This window comes from Eumetopias jubatus, unplaced genomic scaffold, assembly GCF_037043125.1.
Source record: "Eumetopias jubatus isolate StellerSeaLion01/CBP00866 unplaced genomic scaffold, mEumJub1_p1.0 scaffold_20, whole genome shotgun sequence".
Classification (NCBI taxonomy): Eukaryota; Metazoa; Chordata; class Mammalia; order Carnivora; family Otariidae; genus Eumetopias; species Eumetopias jubatus.
Genome location: NW_028274826.1, coordinates 1967851 through 1980107, shown reverse-complemented (window position 1 = coordinate 1980107; position 12257 = coordinate 1967851).

The window sequence follows — 12257 nt, the reverse complement described above, 5'->3', positions numbered from 1 at the left end:
GCAGGAACAGGGACCCAGGCAGGGGAAGGGGCATCGGCTCTGGCAGGGGCACGGACAGGGACACAGGTAGAGGAACGGACAGGTGCAGGGGCAGGAGGCGGGTCATGGGCAGGAATGGGTGCACATGCAGGGGCAGGGAAACGGGTAGGGAAAGGGGAAGGAGCTGGGTCAGAGGCAAGCACCGGAGCACAGGGAGGGGCAGGGCAATGGACAGTTGCAGGGGCAGAAGCCGGGACAGGGGCAAGAACAGGAATACAGGCAGGGGCAGGGGAAGGGGCAGGATCCAGGGCAGGAGCTGGGTCAGGGGCAAGAACAGTTGCACACGTCGGGGAAGGGGCAGGTGCAGGGGCAGAAGCCGGGACAGGGGCAAGAACAGGAATAGAGCCAGGGGCAGGGGAAGGGGCAGGATCCAGGCCAGGGGCTGGGTCAGGATCCGGAGCAGGGGCAAGAATAGGTGCACAGGCAGGTGCTGGGGAAGTGGCAGCTGCAGGGGCACGGGCAGGGGCAGGGACATGAGTGGGGGCAAGATTTGGGTCAGAGGCGAAAACAGGGACACAGGCATGGGCAGGGGAAGGGGCAGGACTTGGGTCAGGGGCCAGAACGGGAGCACAAGCAGGGGAAGGGGTAGGGGCAGATGCAAGGGGAGGGACAGGGTCTGCAGCAATGGCACATACAGGAACCAAGGCAGTATCTGGGTCAGGGGCAGGGACAGGGGCACTGGCAGGGGTAGGGACGGGTCAGGATCCAGGGCAGGAGCGGGGTCTGGGCAAGGAGCAGGGCCACAGTTCGGGGCAGGCACAGGGGCCCTGGCTCCGGCAGGAACAGTGGCAGGAACAGGGGCAGGCTCTCCGGGCACAGGTTCTCGAGCAGGCCCTTCCTGGTCGGCGTCAGGCTCTCCGTGGGCAGGTGCCGGGTCAACTGCCGGCTCCTGGGCTCCTGCTGAAGTCTCTGCAGGCACCACCCCTCCCTGGAGAGCTGCTGATGGAGTTGGAGCCGGCTCTAGTTCCTTAGGTCGTGGAACATCTGTGAGAGGAGAATAGCTCACCCCCGTGCCTGCTCTCCGTGGGTATTTGCAAGACAGAGCCCAGCCCAGAGCCTCCCAGAGAAGCCGCAGCCAGGAAGGAGCCCTCCCCGGGACGTCTCCCCGACTGCAGTCCACCCGCTGGGTGCTCTGCACACAGTCTTTGCTCCTGGCCCCACACCAGCCTCTCGGGGCTCCTCCCTGTGGGGCCTGCCACGACCCGTCCCCACACACCCAAAGGCACCCCGCCCCAGGCTTCTCAGCCTCGAGCTCGGTCTCCGTGGGCTCCATTCCTGGAGCACAATCCAGTCAATGACCACCAGGGACAGTGGTCTGGGTGGTGTCGGAGGCCTTCCCCCGCAATCCCCAGCACCTGCTCCTGGGGACCCCTGTGGGGTCACGCCCCACGTCCCGGAAATATCACGGCTGTCTGCCAGCCTCCTCCCGATTTCATCCGTGGTCTGCAAAGACAGGGATGGGTAGCCGGCCCAGAGGCATCACAGCCCTGCCCAGCCAGCCTCCCTGTCCCCCTGCCCTGTCCCCCTCCTGCTCCCAGATCAGACACATCTCTGCGTGCCCAGCCCTGCACGCGGTACGGTGACCCCCGCTCCAGGGCAATTGGGATAAACCCAGGGCAGAAGCTCGCATCCGCGCACACCCCGTCCCACCCAGCCACCCTTGACCTTGAACAAGACCTGCCCACTGGGTATCTGACCCCTCGTCAGCCTGCTCTTGAATGGGGTTGGCCCACCCTACATGACCCCTCTTCACACACACACACACACACACACACACACACACACACACACACACACACGGGTGGGGACCTGGGGCTGCACAGGTGGATTAGACCCTGTGGGGCTGGGTGGCCGGCTCTGGGACTCCTGGTGTCACCTTGTGGTCTTTCCGACCAAACGGCCAGAGGCGGTGGGGAGCCCTGAAAGGACATCTTGAGACAGCATTTGCTGGGCGCGCTTTCTTCCGTCGGCAACCTCCGGATCTGGGAACACAGCACGTGAACATCTTGGTTTCACTATGTCCAATGTAATGAGCTGGGCCGGGGGCTGTCTCTGGAATGTGGGTTCCTGGTTACCTGGGTTCCAAATTCTGATGGGCTCTGTTGTCAGGGAAGTGAGGTCACCATGGCCGGGGTCCCCTCACCCAACTTCCTCCTCAGACAAGTGCCCCAGCCGCGAGGGCCCCTCCCCCAGCTGTTCAATGCTGACCCCCCCCATGCCCCATCTATACAGTGACACCCTCACACCCCACCCCACCCACAGCCCACGGAAGGCCTGGGTGCAGCCCTTGTGTGAGGACACAGAGCTGGGTTCAGCCTGGGCTCCTGCACGTGCCCAGGGCTGTGACCCTCGACAGACCCTGTGCAGGCCCTTCTGCACTTGGGGTTTGGCCCCTTGACATGCTTCACTTAGTCGCTGAGGCAGAAATGCAGTCCTGTGCTGAGCCCTTCCTCCCAGCCTGCTGTGGCCTCGCCTGCTGTGGCCTCGGCGTGGCCGTGAGACGAGCAGGACGTGGCCGCCCTCGGTGGGAGGGGGACAATGGCAGCAGAGCCGGCACGAACCAGTCACGGACAGTCACCCCCCAAGGCGGGCGCAAGCTGCGGAGACCCCCGCCGCCCAGCAGGGCCGGCCTGCACCACCTGACCCCATGCTGCCCAGACGGGAAAGCTAAGTACATTCATGTCGGTTCATAGCACAGAGATCCTGTGGGTGGTCCTTACGTGGTAGTAGCTGACTGATGCCATTCTACTGTGTTCTCCTCGGGTGGCCCTAACCGCACCAGCGAATTGCATCGCCAACTACGTACTGGTGACTCCACGTGTCCGGCTCCCCCATCTCTCTGTCCTCTGAACTCCAGCCCCCCACGTGGCATCTCCGTTTGGGGGTCCTGGGCTCCAAGCTCAGCCCCCGAGCCTGCCCGGGGCTCCCTGTCCTCGGACTGAACCTCCCTCCACGGCCTGTGCTCTCCCCCCCCTCACCCTTCCCTCCGCTTCCACCACTCTGGGGTTTTTCACAAGTGGTCTCCTCTTCCGCGGAAGCCCACCCAACTTCCCTAACTACCTCTGTGCCTCAGCTCTCTTCCGAATGTCCCTTCCTCCGAGAAGCCCTCCCTGACCCCTCCTGCTCCACCCGGCGTGAGTCAGACCTGCCGTTGTTTTGCACTCTCTCCAGACACTTTTCCCCGAGTCTGCGGTCGTGTGAAGGGCGGCTGCGCTGGTGCGAGCCTGTCCTGGCATCAGATCTCTGAAACTGAATTTGCCAGTTTGCCTCTCTCCGGCAGCTAGCACGTGCCTGGCCTGTCACGGGTGCTTGGAAATGTTGGGCAAATAAGTGGAAGACTTCCTGAGGAAGTGTAGGACGTCAGGGCCCACGGGGACTGGTGGCAGACGCGCTGTGGGACGCATACAGAAGGACGACATTGGTCCAAGAGCCGTGGTCTACTTCCCAGCAGAGAAGTGTGGCAGACTCTTTCCCCCACGTAATCTGGAGGGCGTGGGCAGAATGGGTCCGGTCGGGCATCCTCCTGCCTGGCCAACACCTGCCCTCCTACCGCCTTCCTATCCCCATCTCTCCAAGATCATAAAGGCGCAGCGACCTCCCTGCAAACTCACATCACGTTGTGTGATTTTTCAGGATGCTTTATCCCCAGCCAAGGTGCTAACACCCCCGGGAATACATTCACTGAAATTTCCCCCCCTCCCCTTCCCTCTCTTCCCCTCCCTTTCTCAAACTTAGGGAAATTTAAGGTAGGCAAGGAAGGGCGGGCTGATTGAAAACTCAGCGGGTGCACGATTGCCAGATTCTTTTCCTCTCCCTGTTTCAGAGATCTCGATTTGGAGCCCACAGATTATTCTCTGTCCCTTTCTCTCTCTGTGCCTTGCATTTCCTGCTTTCTATCCCTTGCCCACCAAAGAATGTGTGAGGGGGGCTTGTTCCCTCCCGGGGGAGGGCCCCCTGGCTTTGCTGGGAAATCCCTGCTCCCACTCTGAGGTCTGGCAGGGACCAGGTTTGCTTAGAGCTGGAAGGGATTTGCATAGGTTTGAGTCTGGGTTTCTTGCAAGTGTGAAGTCCTTCTGGAAGGAGGGTGCACCTGGTGGGCCCCTGAAGGCATGGGGCGGGGGATGGTGAGGTTCCAGGTGGGGGTGGTGAGCACCAGGGCCCTTGGTGCGCTCACCCTCCTCCCAGCTCGCACATCGCCATGCTGTTCTCTTGTGTTCCCGGAGGAACGATGTCCTTGCCCTCACCCCTTGCCTGGCCCCCATCTTCTGGGAAGGGACCTGCAACACTGACGTCCTGGACGAGCAGTTCTAGCTGCAGAACGTCACCATGGGACTGTCGGTGTGTTGAGCACAGAGTGGGGGGACCCCGTCCTGGGGATTAATGCGAAAGTGCATGCATTCAGCAGTCTTACTGGGCTCTCGTGGGCCCGGTGAGGGGACAGCACCTGGCTCCCTCTCAGGAGGCTGCCCGTCACAGTGGGTGACAGCCCCCGCCTGCTGCCACTCCCCTCAGACAGACACAGCCCTGACCCCAGGCCGCTATCCTGCTGAGTCAAGGGGCAGAGCACCGCAACAATGGGGCTTCCGGGGAGCCCACCACCAGAGAAGTGGAAGGGGGTCACGTGTGCCCTGTGCATTGGTAGCGAGGAGATGCTTGTCGGGCTGGCCCCTCCTGTGTGTCTCTTAGAGGATGAGGCTCAGGAGGGCACAGCCTCAGACAGCACTCGGGTCAGACAGCACTCGGTGCCAGAGCCCAGTCCCCTGAAAGGGAGCTGAGCAGTGAGGCCCTGGGACCCCAGCGGACCCAGGAGCGCGCTGGGCATGGCTGCCGGCAAGTGGCCTGGCCCCTGGGAGCCTCTGGAAGCCGGGGCTGGCCACAGCATCGGCAGTCAGAGCTTCCTTCCTCCACAGAGCTCGCCGAGGCCCGCAGGATGGCCTGAGGCCCGTGCAACCCTTTTCCCAGGCCATCGCAAGGGAGGCCTTCAGCCCCATGTGCGGGGGGCACTAGGAAGGGCCCAGGTCGCCTCAGAGTCGTCCTCCAGGTCCTGGAGAGCAGGGACTGAAATCACCAACCAGACCCTCACGGCCCAGGGTCCGCGGCCAGAGCCAGTGGCCCTGTCCCAACGCTGCCCGCACAGGCGGGCCTCATGCGTCCCCCTCTGGGCCGGGAGCGCAGCCCCGGGGCGAGGGCAGGTGCCGGGCTTGCATGAGGGAGCCCTTGCCGGCAGCGTCCTTGAGGGAAGGGGCCGTGAAACCACACTCACAACGACTGGGCCTGGCCTTTCCCCTGCTGACCTGATCCGGGCCTGTGGGTTGTGTGCCTGTCCCCTGTTTCAAGGCAGTGGCCGCCTTCCCCGTGTGAGCCCTTGACTAAGCTGCCAGGTGTGGGGCAGGCCCAGGGAAGTAGCCTCAGTGCCTGCTCCAAAAAACCAGACTCAGAGGGCTCACCACACTTGCCTGACGTTGGGGGAGCTGCTGTCCCCACGGTGCGGAGCAGGTAGACCCCTCACAGGGGGACCAGCCATGTGAGGGCTTTGGACTGAGGGAGGGGCATATGTCGACCTGGATCCAGAAGCTTACCCCCTTGGATTCAAGGCTGGGGTCTAAGCAACCCCCCTCAACTCCCAGGGTCCTCTTTCCCCTTCCCTGTCCCCGGGCTGCACCTGATTCCCGGTCTGGGGGAGTTCAGGGTGACCCCTCCTAGGAATACCAGTGGTAGATTGAGGACCTTGTCAGCAAGAGGCCCCGTAGCCTTCACGGGGGGACCCTCCAGGGAGTGCAGCCAGCTGTGGGGACCAGCGACAGCCCACCCAAAGCAAGAGGGGCAGGTGGCTGGCCCTGCTTCTTCTAGCCGGTCTGTTGGGCCAAGGAACGAGGGCTGTGCCCAAAGGAGCTCCAGTCCTGGCAGGTGGGGAGGGGACCCGCAGGGGGGCGGCCAGGGGAGGGCACCTGCAGGGTTTGCCCGGGAGCTCAGCACGGGGCAGTGTCCCTGGCTCCAGCATGCTTACTGTGTGGCTGCATGGGTTTCCAGCCTCCCAAGCCTCGGGCTCCCGTTTGTAAGATGGGGTGCTGAGGGCCCCCATCTCTGGGAGCAGAAGGGAGGGAGGGCCCGCTGGCGGACTCTCTCAGGACAGGCCAGGAGGGTGGCTGTGGCTTAACGCAGCCCGGGGCGTGTCCCAGTGACGAAGGTGAACACGTGCACGGCCCTGAGCTCTGGGGTCCTGCCACCAGCCTCTGGCAGTGACTCTCCTCCCACCCTATCCCCCGTCCCTGTAGCTACGTGGTCTTCCTGGAGCCGTTCCTGCAGCCGGCGGAGAAGCAGTTCACAGCGGGACACAGGGTCACCTACTATGTCTTCACCGACGGGCCGGCTGCTGGGCCCGAGTGCTGCTCCCGTAGGACCAGAGAGTGCTGGTTCCAGGTCCCCGGGGCTCCCTGCTGGCAGGATGTGCCCATGCACCGCATGGAGATCAGCAACTTCTCGCATTCGCTCTTCCTTCGCAAGGTGGACTACCTGGTGTCCGTTTAGTGGACATGAAGTTGAGCGACCACGTGGGCGTGGAGAGCCTGTTCCTCCTCTTAGGCACCCTGCACCCCGGTTTCTCCAGGGTGACCTTCTAGGACTTCAGCTACGAGCGCGGACAAGGTCCCAGGGGCACACCCCAGGGACCCGGGTGACTTTTACTACGCAGGAGGCTTTTCTGGGGGTTCGGTGCCGGAGGTTCCCCGACTGACCTCAGCCTGTCACCAGGCGATGGTGGTCGACTGGGCCAATGGGATCGAGGCCCTGTGGCATGACGAGAGCCACCTGAACAGGTATCTTCTCTACCACAAGCCCACCAAGGTCTGTCCCCAGAGTACCTGTGGGACCTGCAGCTGCTGGGCTGGCCCGGGGTCATGAAGAAGCTGAGGTTTGTGGCCGTGCGCAAGAGTCACCGGGACATCCGCAACTCGTATGGGGCTGACCCCGACTCTGTCAGGTGGTGCCACGCCGAGCGGAGCTATCAGAGCAGATTCCGACCTCTGTCCCCTCAAGGGAGTCTCTGGAGCCCGGCACTGCCCACATGGCCATGTTCAGAGCCCCTAGCGCCCCCGCTCTCAGGAGGTCTGCTTGGGGGCCCAAGTTCCTCTCTTTGTGGTCGGTGTGTTTGGATCACTTCTGGGTCATTTGTAGCTGTGAAGGGGTCCAACGTGTATGTCGGATGTTTTCGGTGTCAATGCTGCAAATAACTGGAACTGCACCACAGAAACCCACATTTCAATTTATATTTGAACACCTGCAGAGATGGAGACTCCCCTTCCTTGTACTTTTCTCATATTTATATTTCAGGGCTCCCTTCTGCTGTCTGTCCGTGTTGGCCCCATCCATCAACTTCGCTGACACCCTACTACTGATCGATGCAGCTCAGCACCAGAACGGCTCTGGTGGACGGCTGACTGCATGCGCGGTCATTTACCAGCGCTCACGCTATGACAGTTATCGGCCGACTACACCTCCTCTCCACTTCAGCAGCTCATTTCATCAATAACTTATCTCATGGCCTTTTCCCTTTTATCCAGAAGACAGCAAAACAGAAACATTAAATAAAACGTTTTCACAATATTTTAAACTACTTACTTATTAGTATTGATGGCGTAACTTTCAGTGTCCTGGGTGAAAGGGGTTTTAACTTTAAAGGAAGATACAGAAATCGTAAGGTGACTGGTAGAGGGAAAGAGGTGAACAGCCTTACAAAAAAGCCCATGACTGCTCACAGGCTGTAGTCACCCAGTAAAGAGAGGGCCTAAAACTTCCACTGTGGTGGCTTCTAAGTTGCTTAGATTCAGAAGACAGAAGCAGAAGATGCTGGCTGAGTTTTCTGATATCTAATAGAACCTGTTAAAAATCACTTATCCAGGGGGGCCCGGGTGGCTCAGTAAGTGAAGCGTCCAACTCTCGATTTCAGCCTGGGTCACGATCTCAGGGTCATGACACTGAGTCCACGCTTGGCGTCTGCTTAGGATTCTCTCTCCCTCTGCGTCCCGCCCACCTTTTCTCTTCCTCTCTCTCCCTCCAAAACAAAACAATCACTTGTCCAAAAAGCAGCTGAAATGATATGGTTATTTAACCGTGACATTGTTCAAGTAATTTCAAATGGTTAAAATAAACTATTAGATATTTATAATTAAAACAACAAAAATAAAACTGGATAGTGATGGGGAGGTTGTACATACTGACAAATGTTTGAAAGAGATTTACTGATAGCTTCAAAAATGGAAATACAGACTTGAAGATTTGGCAGCAAACCAGCAGACACGGCCAACTTGTACCCCAGCTCACGGGGCGCGGCTGCACCCTTCCTCACCACGGGCTCACACACAGCTTCTCTTCCGGGTGCACTCCAAATCCACACAACACCTACGACACTGAGAACATTCTTCCAGGGACCCCTGACCTCAGTAAGTGTTTCGTCTAATGATCAGAGAAGCAAATGAGCAAAATCCGAAGGAGTAAAACAAGTTCTGGGAGACACATGTGGGACAGGGCTGACAAGTAACCCAGACTCAAGATTCTAAAACAGAACCCACACTCGATCCCTTGGGGCACACCCAATGTCCTACTCTAGAAATGAGATGGAGCGGTTTCTGTGAAGGTGAGAGGGACGGGGATTCAGCTGGAAATGAAAAGCAGGTACCACCTGCAGTTCAGGGAAAGAAGACCCGTAGCATCCAGAACAGTCTCCTTTACAAAGCAGTATACTAGCTCTGTGAGTGTAATTGTCTTCTCTGCCACGACGGGGATCCCTCTGAACCTCAAGGACCAAAGGACCACAATTACAGAGACCCCTGGGGGGTGGGCAGGAGGAGGGACAACGTGCCAGGGAGAGGAATTCGGGGACATGGGATTTAATACAAGTCTACTTCTCTGGGGCCTGGCTCCTTCAGAAAATACCTTCCAAAGATCGTTATGGGGAGAAACTAACAGAACACTCCAAACTAAGAGGAAATAAATAGGGTATCTACTTTCTTGATTAGAAACTGTTCCACACTCCTCACAAAATATACAGAGACATACATGCATAATAAAAAGTCATTTCTCTCTGAACAAGAAAGTTACTAATATATACTGAGCATCTACTAAGTGCCAGTCCTGGCCTATATATATTTGAGGTCCTGTTGGACCGTCGGTAGGGAACAGGCCCCTATTTCAAGCTTAGAGGTGCACTGCCCTGAGGTCTCACCGGGACAGGCAGGATGAACGGCACAATGCCATCAGGAGGCCCATCTGACTTCAAACCCCTCTGCTGTACAATCACATAAAATTCACCAGAGTTGATGAGTGAACACTCTGAACTGTTACACAAACATCAAACATGTTGAGTGCTGGTTGTTGTTCAGACATGTTTCTTTTTTGGGACTTGGCTGACCTAATTCTGTGAAGTCCAATGACCCTGTAGCATGCACCACCCCTCTCCTGTCCCTGACCAGATTTGTATTCCTGGCTTTCTACGGGCTGCTCCTGGCCCCACACCAACTTCCTGTTGGTCAAAAGTGGTGTCTGAACTCACTGAGTCAGATTTTCACCCTTTACCACTGGATACATGTGGCTTAGAGGCTATTCTCCCCAACTGGGAAGTTGGTTCTTGATTCTGCCCCTAGTTCAGTCAGGAATGGACCAGCACCTTGCAGGTGGTCTCTGTCCACGCTCCTGGGCCCACAGCCATGGTTCCGGCACACGTACAATCTTCTAGACCAACGGGGAGGCATGCGATTCTATTTCTAAGCTCAGCTTCGCAGGAACTACCACTAGCCGTGCGCAGTACACCCAGAGACTGTGCTCAGGGCCCCTGAGACAAGCAAGGCTTTGGCTTTGCTGATGGATGTGTGTCCTGGAGGCCTTTTCAAGACCGTCTCGCTCTGACCACTCCTGAGCAGAGCAGACTAGCACATGCACGCAGTGTAGAGTGTGATTCTGTGGGACTCCTTTAGGCTGAATCTTTCCCTGGTTCTGGCAATAAAGTTTCTCACTGGGCTGCTCTGTCCTTTGTTGGTACGTATCATGGATCCTCCCTTTGAACGACGGACCACCAAGCTCTCCGCTGTTTTCACCACCTCCCGTAGGCATGAACTGGAGCAAGGTCTGCAAAGGTCTGGGCCAAGACACGGGGAATGGAAGAGGACAGCACCCAGCCTTATCTGGAGGGGCCCCTGCTGGCTTCTAAGTGGGCGCTGGGTTAGGGGAGGAGTTGTGGCAGCCCTTCCGGCCCTACAAGCTAGCCGGTGGGGCTGACCAGCTGGGGCTCCATTACTCCCAGACTGTCAAAACGGGGCAGAGCTCCTGCCTCTGAGTGGAAGCTGGTGAGCAGAAGGGAGGCCCAGTCCACCAGGCCTGGGGAAGTGGGCAGCTAGTGGACACCCCTGCAGGGGGACGCCCTGGCCTTAGCCTGGCAGCAGCAGGGACATGGAGCCAGCCCCTGAATTCTTGGCTGCACTGGCAGGAGCAGAAGCTTCTTCCCCACGGAGGCAAATACCACAGAATCAGTTTGTTCTTACTGAGAGCATCTCTGAAGAATATTAATTAGTCTCAAAAGATACATAACTGAACACTTAGGGATTCTCTTCAATGAAAAGAAAAAAGTCCTCCAGTGCTTTTCAACTAGGGGTGATTTCCCCCCTGGGGGGGCACTTGGAAACTTGTGGAGACCCTGTTTGTTTTCAAACCCGCTGCTGGTATCTTGTGACCTGGGGCAGGAGTGCTGCTCAGCAGCCTACGGCAGGTAAGACCAACGGCCCCAGTGAAGAGCAACGTGGCCCAGAGTGTCAGCCGAGCTCTAGGAGAGGCTCCTGTTCCTGGGGCACAGCAGGAAGGGCCAGTCTTGGGCTGAACACCAGCTCTGCACCTCACTCACCGATGCTCCCTGCCAGTTACCTCGCCCCACTAAAGCTTCCATCTGCACGGGGGGAGAAAATCGCACTGACTTCAGACTTGCGTTGTAAAATTTAGAGGAAAATCTACTGAAGTATGCCAGTGAGAGCCGTACGCCTGGAACTCATTTAGCGACCTCTTTCTCAAGTCTGGGGGACTAGTGAAGGTAGAACGTATCTTCACCGAGCCCAGTCCAGGACACCTCTCACATAACGTCCTAACACTAAAATGGGTCTGTGCAAACCCACATCCGTGCTAGACGCATTTTCCCTTGAGCGCTCTGTTAGAAACTGTAGTCCTGCACATACCACGAGCGTTTTCTTGCTCTTCCTACTTTTCTCTGCCAGCCAATGCACCTTCAACTAATCACAGTTCAGGATCTGGAATGTGCCCCACGCAAACCCTTCACCAATGACACTTCCAACCCTTGGAGCGGCTCTCTGCCGTGGTGCTGCCAGCAGGATTCTAGGCGCCTCCACAGAAACCAAGTCACTTTCCCAAGGCTCCAAAAGACGGAGCGCTATGAAATGACTTCTGAATCATCTACTGTATCAAGAGAAGACTTACCCAGGAGACCTTTGTCTGATTCCATGTACTTTGAAAGATATATCTAAATACATAAATAAATTTTGTTATGCATTACTTGCCAAAGGACCTACCACAAGGAGAATATTTTACAAACTGGTTTCAACTAAAAAGGAGAATAGGGAAATTTGTAGTGGATGTTATTTTACAGTTCAACAGTTTTTCAAACTTGATTTTTTTTCCTCTTAAAATATATGCATGTTTATACATGTGTGTGTATGTGCTTATGTGTGTTCTGATTCAAAAGTAACCGCATACGGATCGGATTCTAGATTCTCTCGGACACATACTTTGAGATGTCAGTGCCAACAGCTCTGCTCTAGGTTTGCTTTCTAACATAGAAAATAAGAAGGGAGAATCTCTAGAGACTCTTATATTTCAAACATTCTGTTTCTAAAAGTGAAAGTAATACCTAGGTTCTGTAAACTTATTAAACACTGGAAGCAATACAGTTGTCTTTCTTTAAAGAAAAAAGGACATCTTCATGTTAAATAATTATATGCTGCTTTAAAAATTTAGGGGCAGGGCGCCTGGGTGGCTCAGTTGGTTGGGCGACTGCCTTCGGCTCAGGTCATGATCCTGGAGTCCCGGGATCGAGTCCCACATCGGCCTCCCTGCTCGGCGGGGAGTCTGCTTCTCCTTCTGACCCTCTTCCCTCTCGTGCTCTCTGTCTCTCATTCTCTCTCTCTCAAATAAATAAATAAAATCTTAAAAAAAAAATTCTTTAA